The 18,424-nt window shown below is 52.2% G+C and overlaps 1 non-coding gene across 1 annotated transcript; it reads left to right on the top strand.

Moving 5' to 3' along the window:
* The first annotated feature begins 13,137 nt into the window (after positions 1-13,137).
* TRNASTOP-UCA (transfer RNA opal suppressor (anticodon UCA)) lies at positions 13,138-13,224 on the top strand. Its single transcript has one exon. It is a non-coding gene; the product is annotated as a tRNA-Sec (tRNA).
* The last annotated feature ends 5,200 nt before the right edge of the window (positions 13,225-18,424 follow it).

An 18,424-nucleotide genomic window follows, 5' to 3' on the forward strand; every position in this document is an offset into this window, starting at 1 on the left:
AGCTCTCCTCCTGGTGTTAGCTTGTCAACCTTCCGTCTTTCGTTGCTGGCCGTTTCATGCCGAACGGACTCCTCTTTTTCGCAGCTTGCCTGCGAGCGGGTTTTTCTTCCCGAACTCGTGCCCTCGTCCCTGGCCTCATCTGGGGTAGAGCTGATCTGAGCGGATTCCTCGTCGGAGTGCGTGATCACTGCCTCTAATACCGCGGCGCTCTGTTCCATCAGGGTGCTTCCTTCACTTGAAATTTCAGTTTCCCGATAAGCTGACTCCCTTCTTGCTTCTGCCTGGCCGTTTTCGTCTCGTTCTTTTGATATGTCGGAGGTCACAACCTCCGCCATCGAGCCTGCCACAATTTGACCGCTGTCCCGTTTGTTATCGGTCAATTTGGTCTCGCTTCCCCCCAGATCATCAGAATTTGGCTCCTCCCCTTCGTTACGAGCCGCCCGCAGTGGCGGGAAATCTGTGATACCGTCGCGCCCCTCAGGAACCTCGTCCTCACTTCCTGCGCTTTTTGCGGTCTTTTCGGAAAAAGAGGTGTTTCCGCCTACCGGCCGACTGCTTACAGCGTCCTGCCTGCTTCTTTCTTGGCCTGCACTGGACAAGCATATCAATTTGCCCTCCAGCGCAGACGGCCTCACCCCTCGGGACTCGGAGCAGTTCTGTATGGCTAGTTGGCTAGCTCTTCTAGATTCCCTGAGCTTAGCCACTTCGAGCCCTAGCTGCTCAAGCTTCGCTGTTACCACCTCCCAATCCTGAGGCAGCGCCTTTCCAGCATTTCGCTCTGCAATTTGCGCCTGCAGGTCCGCTAAGCGCGCCTTCCATAATTCCAATTGGTCCCTCACATTGAGTGTGAGTCGGCATAGATGGCCCTCCATACCGCTTCTGTACCCCCCTTCGGCCCTCCTACCGGCTCGAACACATGAACAGGGACGTGAACAATGCGACCAAGGAAACTCACAGTTTCGATGCGACGTTCCGCATGGCCAGCTCCTTGGGGTCGCGTCCACAGCCACTTTCCGCACGCTGCGATGAGCTGTCGCACGCCGCTTTACCGGTGCCCGTCGCCGTCACCTTGCTTTGAACCGCAGGTGATCGTCGAGCCTCCGCCTCGACGCGCTGCTTTCCTGACCGGAAGCCCTTACGCGCCGCTGGACGATCGCTGAGGTCCTTGCCGCTCACTTGCTCGCTCTTGCTCCTGAAGCTGTCCGCATGCGATCAGCTGCCACTTCCCGTCGGTGTCCTCGACTGTCGCCGCTCCACTGGAGACGATGGCAGTTGACTTCCCATGACGGGACCTGGCTTCCTCGACCGCTGCAGCTACTCTCCGCCTGCGCCTCGTCCTCCCAAACCGCCGATGCTCGACTTGTTGATGCCTGGACGTCTCTACTCTCTTGCCTTCCCTTTCTCCTGTGCTCCCTTCTGATAGCAACAGGATCCTGTCGACTGCGCCAGTAAAGTTTCGCCTTCTTCTTCTACCAAAAGCGAATAGGTTCTTTTCCTCTTCTTTCTTCCTTTGCACCAGGGGTGCCCCGTCGGAGACGGCTTGTTATAATGACTTGAAGGCTGAAGGTCTATAGGAGATGATACTTGCAAACAACAGAGAACTTGCAGGGGATATAACTTGAAGCTTTATATACAATAGTTTACATATATATATACAAGTTGAGCAGTGAGCACAACAACATGGAACTGGCTAACATTTAGGGGAGGCCCCTACTCGGCGTAGCCGAAGATGCGTTACATCTATCTCCGTAGCCCAGAACCTCTCTTCCGGGCTCCGGGACCCAGTTTTAAAGACACATGGGCCCGGCCCACATTCATCAGCATCCAATCGTGCCAAACCCTTAACACGATTGGTTTTTAGCCGCGTGGTCCGCCCTCCAACTTCCTTAAGGCACATAATTCTCTCCCAAATGTACATACTGTAAAAAGGGCATCTTTTTCACTTCAAACATAGTACATTCCAAGAATTCACACACATACGGATTGGCCCCCTGGGTTACGTGCCCCGCCCCACACTTCCACCGTATTAAACAAACTCTCTCCCCTATGGAAAGAAAAAGCAAAACACTTACAAACCACATAGCAAAACACACCCGCTATATCAGACCAACTCTCTCCCCTAAGGAGGAAGAAGCAAAACACACAAACCAACATAGCAAGACACTCCCACGTCTGTCTCCCCAGTACCCGTGACCTTGACGCTTCCCGGCACTAGGGCAATTGTCGGCCCCAACCCAGCTGCGACTGTCGCAAACATCGCCCGGGAGCGCAGATCCCCTTTCCGATAAGAGTCGGATCACAATGGACTGCCGAAGCCACCAGTTGTCCTCCGGGGTCGGGGCGGCGACATAAGTCGAGATGGCCGCCACTGTCCTCAATTAAGCAGGTGGCAGTGCTCGCTCTGTGCGGCGGCGTCTTCTGCGCGCGCCCGCTTCTTGAGCCCGCGTTGTCGAGCCTCGGGGCTATCCCGGACGCCAGCCAGCTGCACCGCCGCCCACAGCTCCCATTCATCCGGACGCACCGGACCCCGCCTCGTTCGGCAGTGTTCTCTTCTCAAAAGAAAAGCGGTCGAACCTCCGAACGAAGCGTCCGAAACTTAATTGGGCCGCAAGTGGCGTTTGTGAAGCCGCGGTGAGCTTTCGGCGTAAGATGAAACGGCGGCTTGACCTTTTTATGCTCTTGGTTCTTTGTGCACTGGCACAAAGCGACCGAGCGGCGAGAAACACGCGTCCTTCCACAAAAGGGGACAATGGGAGGCTTGGGTGAGCCCGCTCTGCGCTCTCCTCGCAGCCCCGCCGCCGGGGGCTCTCCGGGTTCGGCAGCGGCGACACCAAAGGCGACCGAAAGATGGGCGCTCCTAATGAGACCGCACGCATCCACATATCTCCCTGGGGCCCGCTCAACGACGAGGCCCCCGTTCCTTAGCCGCTAAGAAAGGAGGGGGGGAAGGGGGAATAAACACACATGGCGCATGCTAGCCCTCTACACCCATCTTTTGCTTCTAGAAGATAAGAGCAAGCAGGAGCGGGCTGAAGTTTGCCTATGTACATCTCGGTACGTTAGAACAAAAACAGACGTACAAGCGGGAAACGAAAGTGGCTAGAAACTGACTCAAGTAAACAAATAAATAAACTGATAAACACACTAGGCTGGAACTGATCATGCTGCCAAAACAACAACAACAAAAAAAAATAACACACCGTGCTTCGCCTAGGTAGGGCCTGACGAGAACGCTCGCCAGCTAGCTGAGGCTGCGTGCCTTCGGTTGCGGAAAAGTCCGCCGTCCGGCATCAATCACTCCGGTGACCGTCGCCTCAGATTGTACCGGTGCTCCGTACGCTTGCGTTCCGCAGCACCAGTTGTGCCTTTGCGCTTGCCTTTGATACCAATGGGTACCGGCGCAAGCTCGTCAGACCGTGACGCGTAGGCCTTCCGGTCTATGAACCCCTGCTTGCTCCTGGGGAAAGGCCCCATCAAATCGCAGGTGGCCATCTGCCACGGACGCACACTGTCAATCGGTTTAATCATTCCAGGCGGCTTGCCGCCCCGTGACTTCACCGCTTGACAGACATGGCAGGAACGGCAATAGCGGAAAATGTCACGCTTCATGCCGGGCCACGTCACCGATTGACTCAGTTTTGCAAAAACTTTGGAGCCACTCAGATGACCGGCCAGTGGTTCGTCATGAGAGAATCTCAACAGTGCGCCTCTCAGACTTTTGGGGATAACCACCTTGAACGGGTCGATGGACTCGTCATCGGTGGCTATGTATTTCAGCACGAGCCCGTCATGGTCCAGCAAATATGAATCCCCGGGGTTCGCCGCGACACACGCTGGCTTCTGCCCCCCTGCGCCCGCTACAATACAAGTAGCGTCACGGCGCTCCGTCTCCCTGAGACCGTCGCTCACCTCGCGACAAAAGGGGTCATTTTGCTGGGCTTTCAGTAGCTCTTACGGCTGAAAACGATTCCAGTCATCCCAAAGGGGAGCATGGTCTCGTCCCCACTCAGGTTTGCAGCCAAAATTTCCGTTCGCGTCGGCACCTCCGAGGCGCTCACGAAGAGCTTTGCCTCTCGTCCGCTTTGCGAAGCGCTGCTTGCCTGGTTAGCGGAATGGGTTAACCCGTTTGCGGGCTCCCCCACCTTGCCGCCCGGCGGCTCGTCCGCTGTTTCGCCCCCTCCGCCTACAGGCGTCAAGGCGCCGCTGGCGAGTGGGGCACGGGATAGCGCGTCAGCTACCACGTTCGTGCTCCCCTTTCGATACTGCACGGAAAAGTCGTAATGCTGTATCAGGAGAGCCCAGCGCGCCAGCCGACCCGCAGGCTCGCGGAGCCGCATCAGCCAACTGAGCGCACTGTGGTCTGTCTGCACCACGAATTGCGTTCTATCAAGGTAGACGTCGAATTTGCGCAGTGCAAACACGATGGCGAGGCACTCCTTCTCGGTCACGGAATAATTCCTCTCCGAGGGCAGCAAGGAGCGGCTGGCAAAGGCCAGCGGTTGCAGCACGCCATCGAATTCCTGTAGGAGAACTGCTCCTAAACCCAGATCGCTCGCGTCAATCTGGACTACGAACTGTCTGGTCAGGTCGGGTAGCCTGAGCTGCGCTGTCTCGGCAATGGCACTAGACAGGGGGCGAAAGGATCGCTCTTGCTCGGGCTCCCATCGCCACGCGGCAGTCTTCCCAAGAGCTCGGTCAAGGGTGCCTGCACGCGGGCACAGGACGATAATAGTTGGCCATTCCCACACCACGGCGCAGGCCGCGTACGTCCTTGGGCGCGGGAAATTCGAGTATGGCTCAAAGTTTCTCCGCATCTGGCTCAATGGAGCCCCGGCCTCAGCGACTGCGCCCCTGCCTCAGTGGAGGCTTGGGCGTGCTGCACGAACGAGGGAGGCAAGGCTCCTAGTTCGATGAGCGGCGCGGTTTCCGCAGGGAACCGGTCCAGCGCCTCGCCGTTCCCAGAGCCGAATTGACTGCTCGCGGGGCACGGCTGCTGCTGTTCGAAACTGCCGGTTGCGGCAGAGTGACACGAACTGCTCTCGCACTGGGCGGAAAGCTTGCACAGCTGAGGCATGCGACCAGCGGATGTACCGCAGGGTGCTCCCGGTACAGCTCCAATGGGAGCCGCGTGGTCGACATTTTGGGTTGTGTCGCAGTAAACCCCAATGGGGGCCGCGGGTGTCTAGCTATTCGTAGGAACAGCAGCCAGCGGATAAAACGACGCTACAACTCCGTAGGGAGCCGACATGTAGCTGCCGAGTGCCCCGCTGGGGGTGTTAAACATGGTGCGCAAGCGTGATCGGCAAGGCGACCTGCTCGGCTAATGTGTCATCAAAGGCGTAAGCGCCAATGACTTATCACGTTGGGCGCCAGTTGTGGGTTTCTAAGTGGACACAGGCCACCACCCACCGCGGGTTCGAGCTTCGCGCGAGCCAAGGGCCCCGATCAGCCGTCACCACACACACACTGGGACACCGATGCGGTGCACTCAACCTCCGCTGGGAGGAGAGCGATTCGCCGCAAAGAAATAGGCCTCCAAGTTCACAAAGGAGACGTTTATTCACGTCGTCCTTCAGCAGCACACACACTCAAACGTCACCCCATCCCGGGGGCGCGCGAGGAGCAAGGCTCCGCTGCGCGCACGAAGCGACTCGAGCAATGCGCGCCGCTAGCACGCCGCTGCAGGAGAATGTCCCCGCGGCTGTGCTGTGATCTCCCTCTCGTGTCGACCGTTGGGCCGGTTGCGAGAGAGAGTGGGCAATAAACGCAAGGCACGCCTGTCGGAGGTCGCTGGACCCCGCTGGACAGGCCCGAGCAGCTGCAGGTCAGAGGACACGTGCGTGCGAGCTCGAGTAAGCACTGGTCCGAACAACAAAGGCCGGCACGGACAAACAGTAACGTACGCACCTTACGCTGTCTCGGAGGAATCTCTCTCTCTGGGCCCCGCTCGGACGGTCGCGCGGTGCGCGGCCGCCCCAAAGCGGGTCCCGAATTCCCGTCAAAAGGCGCCAATGGCAAAGGCCCTTGGGAAGCCGGGGCGGAGCTGTGGCTAAATGACAGTGATTAGTCACCCAGCCGCCTCTCCACCGCCTGAGGCGGGAGCAAGGGAAAGAGGAGAAACAACGCGGGGGGGCCGGCACAGCCGCGCAAAGGCGACGGCGGAAAGCCAGGATTCCCACAGTTGTGGGTTTCTAAGTGGACACAGGCCACCACCCACCGCAGGTTCGAGCTTCGCGCGAGCCAGGGGCCCCGATCAGCCGTCACCACACACACACTGGGACACCGTTGCAGCGCACTCAACCTCCGCTGGGAGGAGAGCGATTCGCCGCAAAGAAATAGGCCTCCAAGTTCACAAAGGAGACGTTTATTCACGTCGTCCTTCAGCAGGTACACAAACACTCAATAGTCACCCCGTCCCGGGGGCGCGCGAGGAGCAAGGCTCCGCTGCGCGCACGAAGCGACTCGAGCAATGCGCGCCGCTAGCACGCCGCTGCAGGAGAATGTCCCCGCGGCAGTGCTGTGATCTCTCTCTCGTGTCGACCGTTGGGCCGGTTGCGAGAGAGAGTGGGCAATCAACGCAAGGTACGCCTGTCGGAGGTCGCTGGACCCCGTTGGACAGGCTCGAGACGCTGCAGGTCAGAGGACACGTGCGGGCGAGCTCGAGTAAGCACTGGTCCGAACGGCAAAGGCCGGCACGGACAAAACAGTGGCGTACGCACCTTACGCTGTCTCGGAGGGATCTCTCTCTCTCTGGGCCCCGCTCGGACGGTCGCGCGGTGCGCGGCCGCCCCAAAGCGGATCCCGAATTCCCGCCAAAAGGCGCCAATGGCAAAGGCCCTTGGCGAGCCGGGGCGGAGCTGTGGCTAAATGACAGTGATTAGTCACCCAGCCGCCTCTCCACTGCCTGAGGCGGGAGCAAGGGAAAGAGGAGAAACAACGCGGGGGGGGGGGGGGGGGGGGGGGCCGGCACAGCCGCGCAAAAGCGACGGCGGAAAGCCAGGATTCCCACAAATGGCAGTGTTTGTTTCCATAATCAATTTATTAAGGCTTGGCTTTTCAATATTACTGAGGAAAAATGTAGCCTCATGAGCTCAATCAAGAGCTCAGGGTTGACACTATGTTCTATATCACAGTTCCATGTTCACGAAACACATAATCTGCTGCAATACATTGCGAGGACCAGACTGAAAAATGCCTGCGAGAATTAGGCCAAAGAGGGGGCTTTAACGGGGTGGCGACACAAAGGAAAGTTAGTTATGGTTAGAGCACTGGAGGCTTCACAGGAGCAATTCAATTATGTAGCGTACTGTAGCGAAAAACGGCGACAAGCCGATATCTTGTACCGCGGCAGGCGCCCGTGAAGGAGCAGAAGTGAACGGAGATCCAGCGACGATGGTAACCAAGCGGTCTTCACTCACCACCATTATCAGACGACTGACCAGAAGCAGACGAGACGCTATAGGTGGCGGGGCGGATTGCACAAAATGGTGTTTTACTCCATTTCGGCACTGGGTAGTATTTGACACAATTAACTCCTTTTCTAGACTGGAGTAAATGCTGGTAAATCCTCATTTTAACTCCGTTATTCCCTCATGGGAGTAAAATGGAGGACAGTCCACCTTTTTACTCCCCACTCATGAAGTAAATGTTTTCACAAATGGAGCAAAAGGGTGGCCGCCACCATTTATACTCCTTTTTGGGTTTATTTTTGTTTACAGTGTTCTAACGTTTGTTTGGTTCAGCACTTAAGCTGTGAACCAATCAGTACATGTTATAACACAAATGTTCCCGGCTACATGAAATCCCATGTTCTGAATATTAATCGCTCTTTGCTTAAAGGGCAACTCCGGTGATTTTTCGATGTGCATCGATCGAAATGAAATTTTAAGTCTGTATTCTTTATGGTGGTCTGATGCCTCATGTAAAATTTCGCACCTGAAACTGGCGTAATTTTTCCGCAAGCGAATTTTGAAGACAAGCACTCCTCGACGCGAGCTGACGCGAGCGGCACCCACTGATCGAGCAACTTCTACAGGCCACCCTGTACTGTGACATCACTGGCGTGGCGGCGTGTCAAGCTGGTCGGGCACGTGCTGGCGCTGGCAGTGCAGGGGAAAACTGAAAATTGGTTTTGAGGAAAGTAAATGACGCATTTATGGACACCCGAACCGCGACGTAAGGGAGGAGTGAAAGAAGAAAAAAAGAAAGAGGTCCGTAGTGGAGCTCTCCGGACTTCTTTGCTCCACCTGTGCAGGTAGGTAGGTAGGTAGGAAAGACTTTTATTGCTCTAGAAAGGTGCTAGTAGCAGACGAGAAAGAAGAGGTCCATCTTCCTTCTTCTCACAGGGTCGGTGCCCCTATTCCAGGGCTCCGCTGAGCTTCGCTGCTCGTTGGGCGTGCTCGATCAGACCTTGTTGGCAACCCAGATCGCCGCTGGAGAGCCGGCTCTCCCACTGTTCTGCACTCGGGTCTTTGCGAAAGTTGTCGTTTTTACTGCATTCCCACGTGATGTGGTACAACGATGGTTTGCTACCACACCACGGGCAAGTGTCCCGATATTGCGTCGGGTAAATCTTGCTAAAGATATGCAGGTTTGAGAATGTTCCTGTCTGCAATCTTCGCCAATACACTGCCTCTAGTTGATTTAGATCAGGATGAGGCGGCGGATAGCGGATCCGTACCCCCTTATAGTAGTTGAGAATGTCTGAGTACGTAGGGCTGACTCGGTCGGGTAGATCGTCCGATTGGGAGGAAGCTCGGCTCGTATACCCTCGAGCTGCCTCGTCGGCGCGTTCGTTCCCGGCTATGTCGGTGTGTCCTGGCACCCAGTAAATGCTATGTGTGACTTTTGGTGGGGTCGCGCTCTGGAGGAGCCGGAGCGCGGCGCGACCTATGCGGCCGTTCATGTAGTTACGGCACGCTTCTCTCGAATCTGTAAGGATGGTAAGGGACATGTTGCTTCGATAACCGGCTACCGCCGCTAGAGCTACGGCCAGCTCCTCCCATTCGGTTACCGTGCAATCCCTCACTGAGGCGCTAGCTAATTCCTTTAAGTTCGACTCAATAACTACCGCCACTGTGCTGTTATGTGAGCTTCGTGTATACGGCGCCGCGTCCGTGTATACCGTTGTGGATTTTGTAGCTAGATTTTGTTGTACATACCTCGCCCGGGCTGCCCTACGGGCCGCATGCAAGTTGGGGTCCATGTTCCGGGGAAGGGAGCGAACCTTTAGCGTCTGGCGAATTGCGTCCGGTATGCTCGCAGTACGACCTGTGCAATTTCGCAGCATCTCAACGTGCCTGATGTGATGTGTACGCCAGAGTGATGGGTCACGGCAACTTCTGTTGTGCTGTGGGGTGCACAAATTTTTGATCTGTGACAACGGGCGTGATCTACGATAGATTTCCTAGCGATAAGAACCTTCGCGACAAGTTGGTGAGAGCTGTCCGCCGTGTCAGCTGGTTTGGTTTGGTTTTATGGGGTTTAACGTCCAAAACCGTCTAAGGCTATGAGAGACGCCGTAGTGGAGGGCAGCTGGTCTCCGAGGAAGCATTCCCGCTTGTGCTCGGAACATTTCGCGCCAGATTGCTATGAAGACAGCGTGTACTTCAAGAAGAGCTTTGGACTCGCTAAGGCTTCGTTCAACTGGCGCTTGAAGGCACATTCTGTACCAACGTTATTCGAGTACAACCGTCTATCGCAGCGGCCAGCTGAACGAAGCGGGGCCGTCAAGAGGAAGCGGTATGTTGGATTGTAGAACTGTAGCTGGCGTGAACTCACTTCTAAAGGCTCGCCGTCGAGACAAACCTTCGCAGAGAGGACTGTTGGTGATGCATGCCCCTGTAAGGACGTTGTGCACCGCGGCAACGTTCCGGCAGCAGATTCTTTCATCAGGCTGGGTGGGCCGGCACTGGCTTCACGAACAGCTGTCAGCTCGAGCATCTCATTAACTTTTGTTCTGACGACTTTGTCACAAATGCATGCACGAGAAATGACTCAAGTAATTACTTCTCCGAGTTCAGACTGTCTCCATGCTGCAATGACGCGGCCTGTGGTGTGACTCGGCTGGCTCGCGCGGCGGGGGATCATACCTGAACGGCGACTCGTCCAGTCCAAAATCGTCGAATGAGCCGTCTTCTAAAGACTCGCTGGTCTCCGAAAAGCTGTCCTCCGCACTTTCAGTCATGTCGACAGCGCGGCTAGGGGTAGTTGTGATATCTTCGGGGACTTCACAGCGCGCCGAACACGCTAGTGACGTCACAGTCAATACCGCACGAAGGCACCTCCCCGGTTTCGGTTTCGAGTTTTGTGTTCTTTGCTGTTTAAAAATTATTTTACGGTTACTTTTGAAAAACTTGTATCGTACACATTACAGGAGGTTCTTAGGAACACAAAACAGTCATTAACTTAAAATGGCCGAAAACTCGCCGGAGTTGCCCTTTAAGTAACTTTCTTAGAACGGCAGTTTCCCGGAAGAAAAAAGAATCAAAATACTTTTCTAAAGTCGGATACAACTTAAGTTTGCAGTGAAGCTCCGCCCACATTCAGCCTCCGCGCACAGAAATCCTCCACTACGAAAAAGTAGTCCGTTGCTTAAACGTTTCTCGTTACCTAAAAAAAATTATGAGCTCTAGAATTTCGATATGCGGATTGCTTGATGTAGCCAAACATTAGAAAGCCGATTTCATTCGCTCTTGCGATTGGTCAGCAGAGTAATACAGGACGCTGCGAACCGCGGTCCAGTGTTAGCAACTGCTGTTTTTAAAGGCGAAAGAATGCCTTATACTGTCGTTAGCAGCCGTGTCGACAGCCGTGTCGACAGCCATGTCGGCAGATGTGTCCGCGTTTTGGCGGGTGTCCACCGAGATATGCGAGACAGTTACTGCGTAATTTCCTTTCCTCAAATACAATTTTCAGTTTCTTCATTTCGGCCCCCCTTTCTTCTTTCACTCCCACTTCCTCCCTTCCTGTACGGTGCGGTTCGGGTGTCCACCTAGATGACAGAGAATTACTGCTCCATTTCCTTTCCTCAAAAGCGCCGCGTTCAAAGGGCCAGGCATCGCGCCGAACGAGTGGTGGCATACCGTGGACTGCCCGGCAGCGCTACAACACGCTGTCGCGTTCCGCTCCTAAAGCCGAAGCTTAAGCGTCATTGAGTGGCAGTTAATTAGTATTTAATCATTAATCAGAAATTAGCCACTAATTATTAATTCGTGATTACTTCGTCGTCAGTTATGTGTGACGTCATCCAGTGGTGACGTCACTAGTGTCACATAGGCAAAGTGGTGCGGAAAACGCTTTCGCCTCTACGCACTTTAAACAGTTAAAGTGCCCCCCGAATTTTTTTAAGTTGTATCCAACTATAGTAGGTGAACGTATCTTCAGCTGAGATATTCCTCAAAATCGATTTTCATTTTCATGCGGCAGTATGCGGTTCTGCCTTGTAGGAGGCATTTGGGTGGTGCGGTGCAGCAATTACAGGAATCCTCTTTCTTCCCCTGTAGGCCCGTCTTTGCACGCGCAGTCTTCGTTACGCGGAACACTTCAAACGCGCCCGCACGAATGCTCCGAACGACCGCCAGGTAGACCCAGTAAAGTGTTCTTATCTCTACCTTGATGCGGTCTGGAGGGTCATTTGCCCGTATATATCTTATCTGAACTTGTAAGACCAAGACCATCATGTACCGCCCGAGCTCTCGAGACCGCAAATGTTTTTAAAAACCATGAAGTTATTTTTTTCTTTCTACCGCTCTTTTGTTGTCAGAGTGGGACTTCTAACAATTATTTTCATGTACCTCTACAAAGACCGCTCCCAGCGCGTCGCTGGATTGTGCGGGCGCAAGCGGGGAGCATGGAGCAGATGGTAGGGAAAGCGTTCTGCACTTGTTCCAACATTACAGCCACCTCCCAAATCCAACTTCAGACACGAGGGGGCGCCCTGAACACTAAAAAAATACTCTCTGCGGTCCAAAACTTTAATTTTTCAACAAGTAAGCGCACTATATTTTGTGCTTTTGAATATATAGAGAAATGCTCCATGCGGCATTACGTTTTAGAGCTTATGAAGCATTAAGGTTCATTTGTCAGCGAAGTAAATAAGTTGTATCAGCTTGGGCAAGTCACCGGCACCAAGTATGCTCCCAGGGGTGTAAGTATACGAGGGGGTACCCAAAAGAAACCGGACTAAATTTTTTTGTCGGCAAAGCTTCTGTGGTACCGCCACTAGGAGCGCATAGAACTAACATTCCAGAGTCTGTAAGCCCAGTGCCGTCGTTGAAGAAGGTCAGACTAGTTTAGGCTGAGTTTTAGAGTGACGACTGTTTTGTGTGAGTGTCGTTTTTGCAATGGCTGATTTTCTTGAACAGCGTGCGCCGGTGAAATTCTCATTTTTGCTCGGAAAAAGTTGAATGGAAACTCTTGAAATATTAAGACGTACAAGGACGATGCTATGGGGACAACTCAAGTGTTCCTGAATCGAATCCTGAATCAAAGCAACAATCATGCCAATGGAAAACTTCAAATTCACCTCGCCTCAAGAAAGCTCGTCAGGTGAAACCAAACCTCAAAACAATGCTGATTTGTTTTTTCGACGTGAGAGGAGTCGTTCATTGAGAATTTGTTCCGCAGGGTCAGACAGTTAGCCAGGCTTTCTACTTGGATGTTTTGAAAAGATTGGGCAACAGTGTGCGGTGGAAGCGGCCAGATTTGTGGCGGGCGGGTGACTGGTTTTTCCATCATGGCAATGCCCCTGCTCACACAGCCCTGTCTTTGCTACAATTTTGGACCAAAAATGGCATGACCCATATTCCTCAACCCTCATACTCTTCCGACCTTGACCCGTACTACTTTCTTTCTTTCCTAGAATGAAAAAATAGGTGAATGGAAAGCGTTTCGCTGATTTTGCTGAGGTGAAGAAAAAAACGACGGAGGCACTGTCAAGCATCACAAAAGATTAATTTAAACAATGTTTTGAAAAATGGAATGAATGATTCAACAAGCGTATCATTGCAAGTGGGGAATACTTTGAAGGAGATTGAAGGTCTTTGCTTAAAATGTGAACAAATAAGTTCAAACAAAAATAAGTCCGGTTTCTTTTGGGTACCCCCTCGTATATACTCCACAAGCAGCGTTAGTGCTGCCCAGACGAGCCTCGGTGGTCCGGGGTGCGGGCTTCAAACCCGTAGCTGATTGACGTCAGAGTGGTTCGATTCCACCTTCTGGGCGGCTTTTTTTTGCGTTTTCATAATTTTACTGATTGAGACTTTCTGTTTACAAATATCTTTTGCCTTGGGGGCAACCGCTTATGCGTTCTATCATTGGTGCTGTATTGCTCACGAGGTCCATGCGAACATCCACCCTAACCAGCCCGTTTGTACTTCGTTTCCTCTTGTTAGGAGAGTTCAGCCACGTCGGTGCTTATGAGACTCGAGCGATGTCGACCAGAAACGGGCCAGACCAGAAACGGCACAGCTGGCACTTTTGTACCGTGCACGGATACACGCGAAAGTACTTATAAGATGAACCAGAGTTTTTAAAAATATGCTTTTTAAGGTTTCGAAGAGGTTTCCGCGGCGTTGTCATGCATTGGCAGACTAAAAAAAAACATTCGAATTCTGTTAACTAGTAGGCTTCTAATTTTTAATAGTAAACTTTTTAACTGCTGCAGCTATAGGTACTTGGTTGCAATTGCAAATTTTTAGCCGACCGTTAGTAATCGCCATACCATTTAAGATTTTTGAAAATGCGATTTCTCTTGGCTTTATGGAGCAACTAATCTTTGCCGTCGCGCCCCCATTTTGAAAAGCGCGCGTTTTTGGAGCGCGCGAAGCGATGTCTATGACAATACGTCATTGCGGGACCATGCAGGAAGGAAAACTCCTTCCTCCACAGAGTTTCCTAAAATTTATTAACTCCATGCCTTCCTCCATGCTATCCATGCTGCGTGGCTGTCGCCATGACTGTGACGCCCTTGTCACATGACCTGTGATGGATGTACCTCCATGGATGTACGAATGGATGGATATAGAACGGCGGCTAACGTCACCTAGCACTGACTAGTGATTAAGGTATTAATCTTGTTTTGAGTTTACCCACCAATCAGATCACCTTTGCTTGGTTATTTATGCTCGTTTAAAATCTATTTTTGCTCCTCTGTCCTTAAACCCCAGTTGCCTTTAATACGGCAGCCCCGTTGCTTTCAACCATTGAAATTTTCCTTCCTCCAATCTTTCAACCATTTCAACGTTCCCCCGACACACCACAGAGGTTGCAGAAGAAACCGCCATTGCAATTGCCATCACCCGCACGGAAACCCGGTACATTTGAAAGACTCTAAAACTGCGATTCTAAATTATACGGCCAACAATACGGCCAACAACACCTTCACGCTATGCACGCCCGATCGTCAACGGGCGACTGCATACGCCAAGATTGAAAAACTGAACCTCCAAGGTCAAACCTACAACGTAACGTCGTACGTGGCGGCGCCCGAAGACTCGGTAAAAGGGGTCATTTACAACGCCTACGCGGGAGACTCGCCCGAAGCGGTTCGCCAAGGCTTCGGAAATAGAAACGAAGGAATAGAAGTTGTGGATGCCCGAAGGATCGGACAATCCAGAACAATACAAATCACCTTTTTTGGAAAGAAGCTACCCAGCCAAGTAATCTATCAGTGCGGCGTCTTTCGGGTCCACCCCTTCAGGGAGCAACATGAAGTATGCTACAACTGCAGGAGGGTAGGACACCGGGCCGATGTGTGCTACAAACCTACAACGAACCTTTGCCGCCGCTGCGGAGAAAATCACTCGCCTCCACCTGAGGGAGAACAGCCAACCTGCCAACCCGTCTGCATCGTCTGCAACGGGGGCCACAACACAGGCAGCCGGAACTGCAAATTCCGGCTGATCAACAAGAACAAACAAGGAACGCCCCATGGCAACCAGGCACCCAAGCAAGGGGACAACGACTCATCACTACACGGACACCAGTCTAGGCCCAGGAAGAAGGAACACGGTGCTACCGAAAAAGGAGGAAGCCACAGCCGGAACAACTCCAGCTCCTTCCCGCCCCTGGGGAACCCTGCAGGGAACGACAAGAGAAGCTCGAGCCGCGGACGCAGCGATAGCCGCTCCAATAAAAAGGTGAGCTGGCCAGCAGAGGCCTCCCAATCTATTGACGCTCGAGAGAAGGAGTTTCAGATCCAACTACAATCCCGAGACAGAGAAATTGCCAGCCTTAAAAAAGAGTTGGCTGACATTAAACGCCTGTTACAAGCGCATCAGGTACAGAATGCCACTGCGGCTAGAATGCCACCCACCGCGTCAAAGGCTTCGACCAATAATGCGATGGAAACAGACGCTATTTGCCACACTCCCTCCACCGCGTCCCAGTCTTCGGCCCATAACGCGACGGACCCAGACGCCAGAATAGCAACTAAAAGACCGCTTCCTACAAAAGAAGGCGAGGAATCCAAAAGAAAGGCCGAGGCTTCGGAAGCCGACACCCCGCAGCCGTCGAAAGCGCCTACCAAACTCAGGGCAGACATCAATACTCTGTCAGAGAGAACTAGCGCTATATCAACAGAACAAGCAACCTTCCAAGGCCTCGTTACTACCAAATTTGCAGAGATAGATATTCGCTTTGCAACACTAGAGGGACAGGTATCCCAAATAGCCACCTGCATGCAGCAAATAATGGATAGGCTTACAACTATCGAGGCCCGCCTACCCCCCATTTTGGATCTGTCCACGACGCCACAACCATCTATAACCCAACATGGCACCACGCCAAAAATTTGAAATTTGGCAATGGAACTGCAGAGGCTTCCGCCGCAAGCGGGCCCACTTGCAGCTCCACATCCAACAAGCACTGTCTGTTCCAACCCCAGACGTGATTGCATTGCAAGAAGCTAGCGGCAGGGCTACACTGCCAGGCTATAAAGCATATCTGCCACCTCATTATGATACTAGTAACGCAGCCGGCTCCTTCACAGCCACTCTGGTGCATAGAAATATCACCGCAATTCAACATTTTATAAATGATTCGGAAGAAGATTACACCCTACTTGAAATAGTACCAAGGCAAAAAGGAGACTCAGATCTCTTCATCCTTAATGTATACAACCCGCCCAGAAACAAAGGCAATGGACTCCCACACTTGTTGATAAACACAGTAAAGCTGGCTGCTGGGGCTCAACTAATAATTGTGGGAGACTTCAACGCTCAACACCCAGCATGGGGATATACCAAAGCAACTCCGAAAGGGAACCTGCTCTGGCAAATCATACAGTCACTAGGGCTCACAACGCTAAACAACCCGAGCGACCACACACGCATGGGTAACAGTGTATGTGTAGACACATCTCCAGACTTATCCCTCTCTAAAAACGTCAAGGACGCAAAGTGGGACAACACCGGGCAAAACCTTGGTAGTGATCACTCCATCCTTAGCATCACCTTCCTCACGACAAAACTTAAAAACAAAGCAAAAGAAATACGAACCACGGATTGGGACAAGTTCAGGCAACTTCGCGACAAAACAGCCCCAAAGGAGATCTCTAACCTTAGCGACTGGGTTATCTCCCTGAATGAGGATGTCAGCTCCACTAGCGTTGTGGTGCCAGTTGAGAAGGAGGAGCAGATTGCAGACTCAAAGCTGTTACACCTGTGGCAGGCACAAAAAGGCCTCCAAAAACGCTGGAAGAAGCAAAAACACAACAAGCGACTACGCAAAAAGATCGCTGAAATCGAGAGGCGAATCGAGGAACATACACTTACTCTCCAAACACAACAATGGAACCAAATATGTGAAAGCGTCAATGGACAGCTCGGAAATAAGAAGACATGGCATCTTCTAAGACACCTGCTCGACCCAGAACAAACACGTCCCGTGCAACAAAGTCAACTGTACAGACTCATACATAAATATGAGGGTACAACTGAAGACCTAATCAAAGAGCTAGCAGAACGTTATCTAAACACGGATGATGGTACCACACAACCAGACTACCGGGGGACTCCTAATCCAAATTTAGACGCAGACATCACAGACGCAGAGGTCTGGTACGCAATTGGAAAACTGCGGACAACATCTGCGGCAGGACCAGACAAAGTAACAAATAAGACTCTCAGGAACTTAGACGCAACGTCGATCGCGGCGGTTACAGACCTTATGAACAAATACTGGCATGCAGGCAACATACCACCAGAGTGTAAACACGCGAAAATCACTTTTATTCCTAAAGCGGGTAAGAAACTCAGCACTGAGAATCTACGCCCAATTTCATTAACATCATGCCTAGGCAAACTCATGGAGCATGTCATCCTCAATAGGCTCCAAAACTATGCGGAGGACATGAACCTCCTACCTGAAACAATGTTAGGATTCAGGGCCCAACTATCTACCCAGGACATACTCTTGCAGCTTAACAAGGACATAATTGAAGCTGACGAGGGAACAGGAACGAAAGCAATATTGGGTTTAGACCTTGTTAAAGCTTTCGACAACGTCACCCACAAAGCCATTTTGACAAACTTGTCAGAAATCAACCCCGGAGAAAGGACGTACAACTACATCCGATCCTTGCTCACTAACAGAACAGCAGTGATAACGGTCGGAACAATAGAGTCTGCCCCAATCACACTAGGAAGTAAAGGAACGCCACAGGGCTCCGTCCTGTCCCCTTTCCTTTTTAACCTCTCCCTCATCAAAATTCCCCCCAAACTGGCACAAATACCAGACCTACATCAGACGTTCTATGCAGATGACATCACACTTTGGGTAACCAAAGGATGCGAAGGCTACATAGAAGACACACTCCAAGCAGCAGTGGACATCATTGAGGCATGCGCATGGGAATCCGGCCTCACTTGTTCTGAGCAAAAATCTGAACTCTTCGTGATCCGTCGTAAACAAAGAGGTAGGCGTACCACGACATCCCCCCCGCAAATAAGCGTCTATGTTAATGGACGATCTGTCAAAGAGGTACAGACCATGAGAATACTGGGGTTGTATTTACAAACAAATGGAAAGAATACTGACACACTCACTAAGCTAAAACGCACGGTAGAAGCGACGGCGCGATTAATCCGCCGTATAGCTAACCGCAGACAAGGGGTGAGGGAAAGAGATTTATGCCGCCTAGTGCAGGCCTTTGCGCTAAGCAGGATACTCTATGCCACCCCTTATCTCAAATTTTCGAAAGCAGAAAAGGACAAATTGGATAGCATGATACGGCAGGCCTATAAGGCTGCGTTAGGACTCCCACTAAATGCCTCAACCGAAAGGCTTATGAGGTTAGGAATACATAACACCTACAATGAACTGAAAGAAGCCCATTTAATGGCTCAAACAGCGCGATTAGCCAATTCCAGAACTGGCAGGAGTATTCTTACCAGGCTCGGAATTAACTTTCAACCTACGAATA

The sequence above is a fragment of the Amblyomma mixtum genome, chromosome 6, assembly GCF_055824585.1.
Source record: "Amblyomma mixtum isolate Tamu chromosome 6, ASM5582458v1, whole genome shotgun sequence".
NCBI lineage: Eukaryota > Metazoa > Arthropoda > Arachnida > Ixodida > Ixodidae > Amblyomma > Amblyomma mixtum.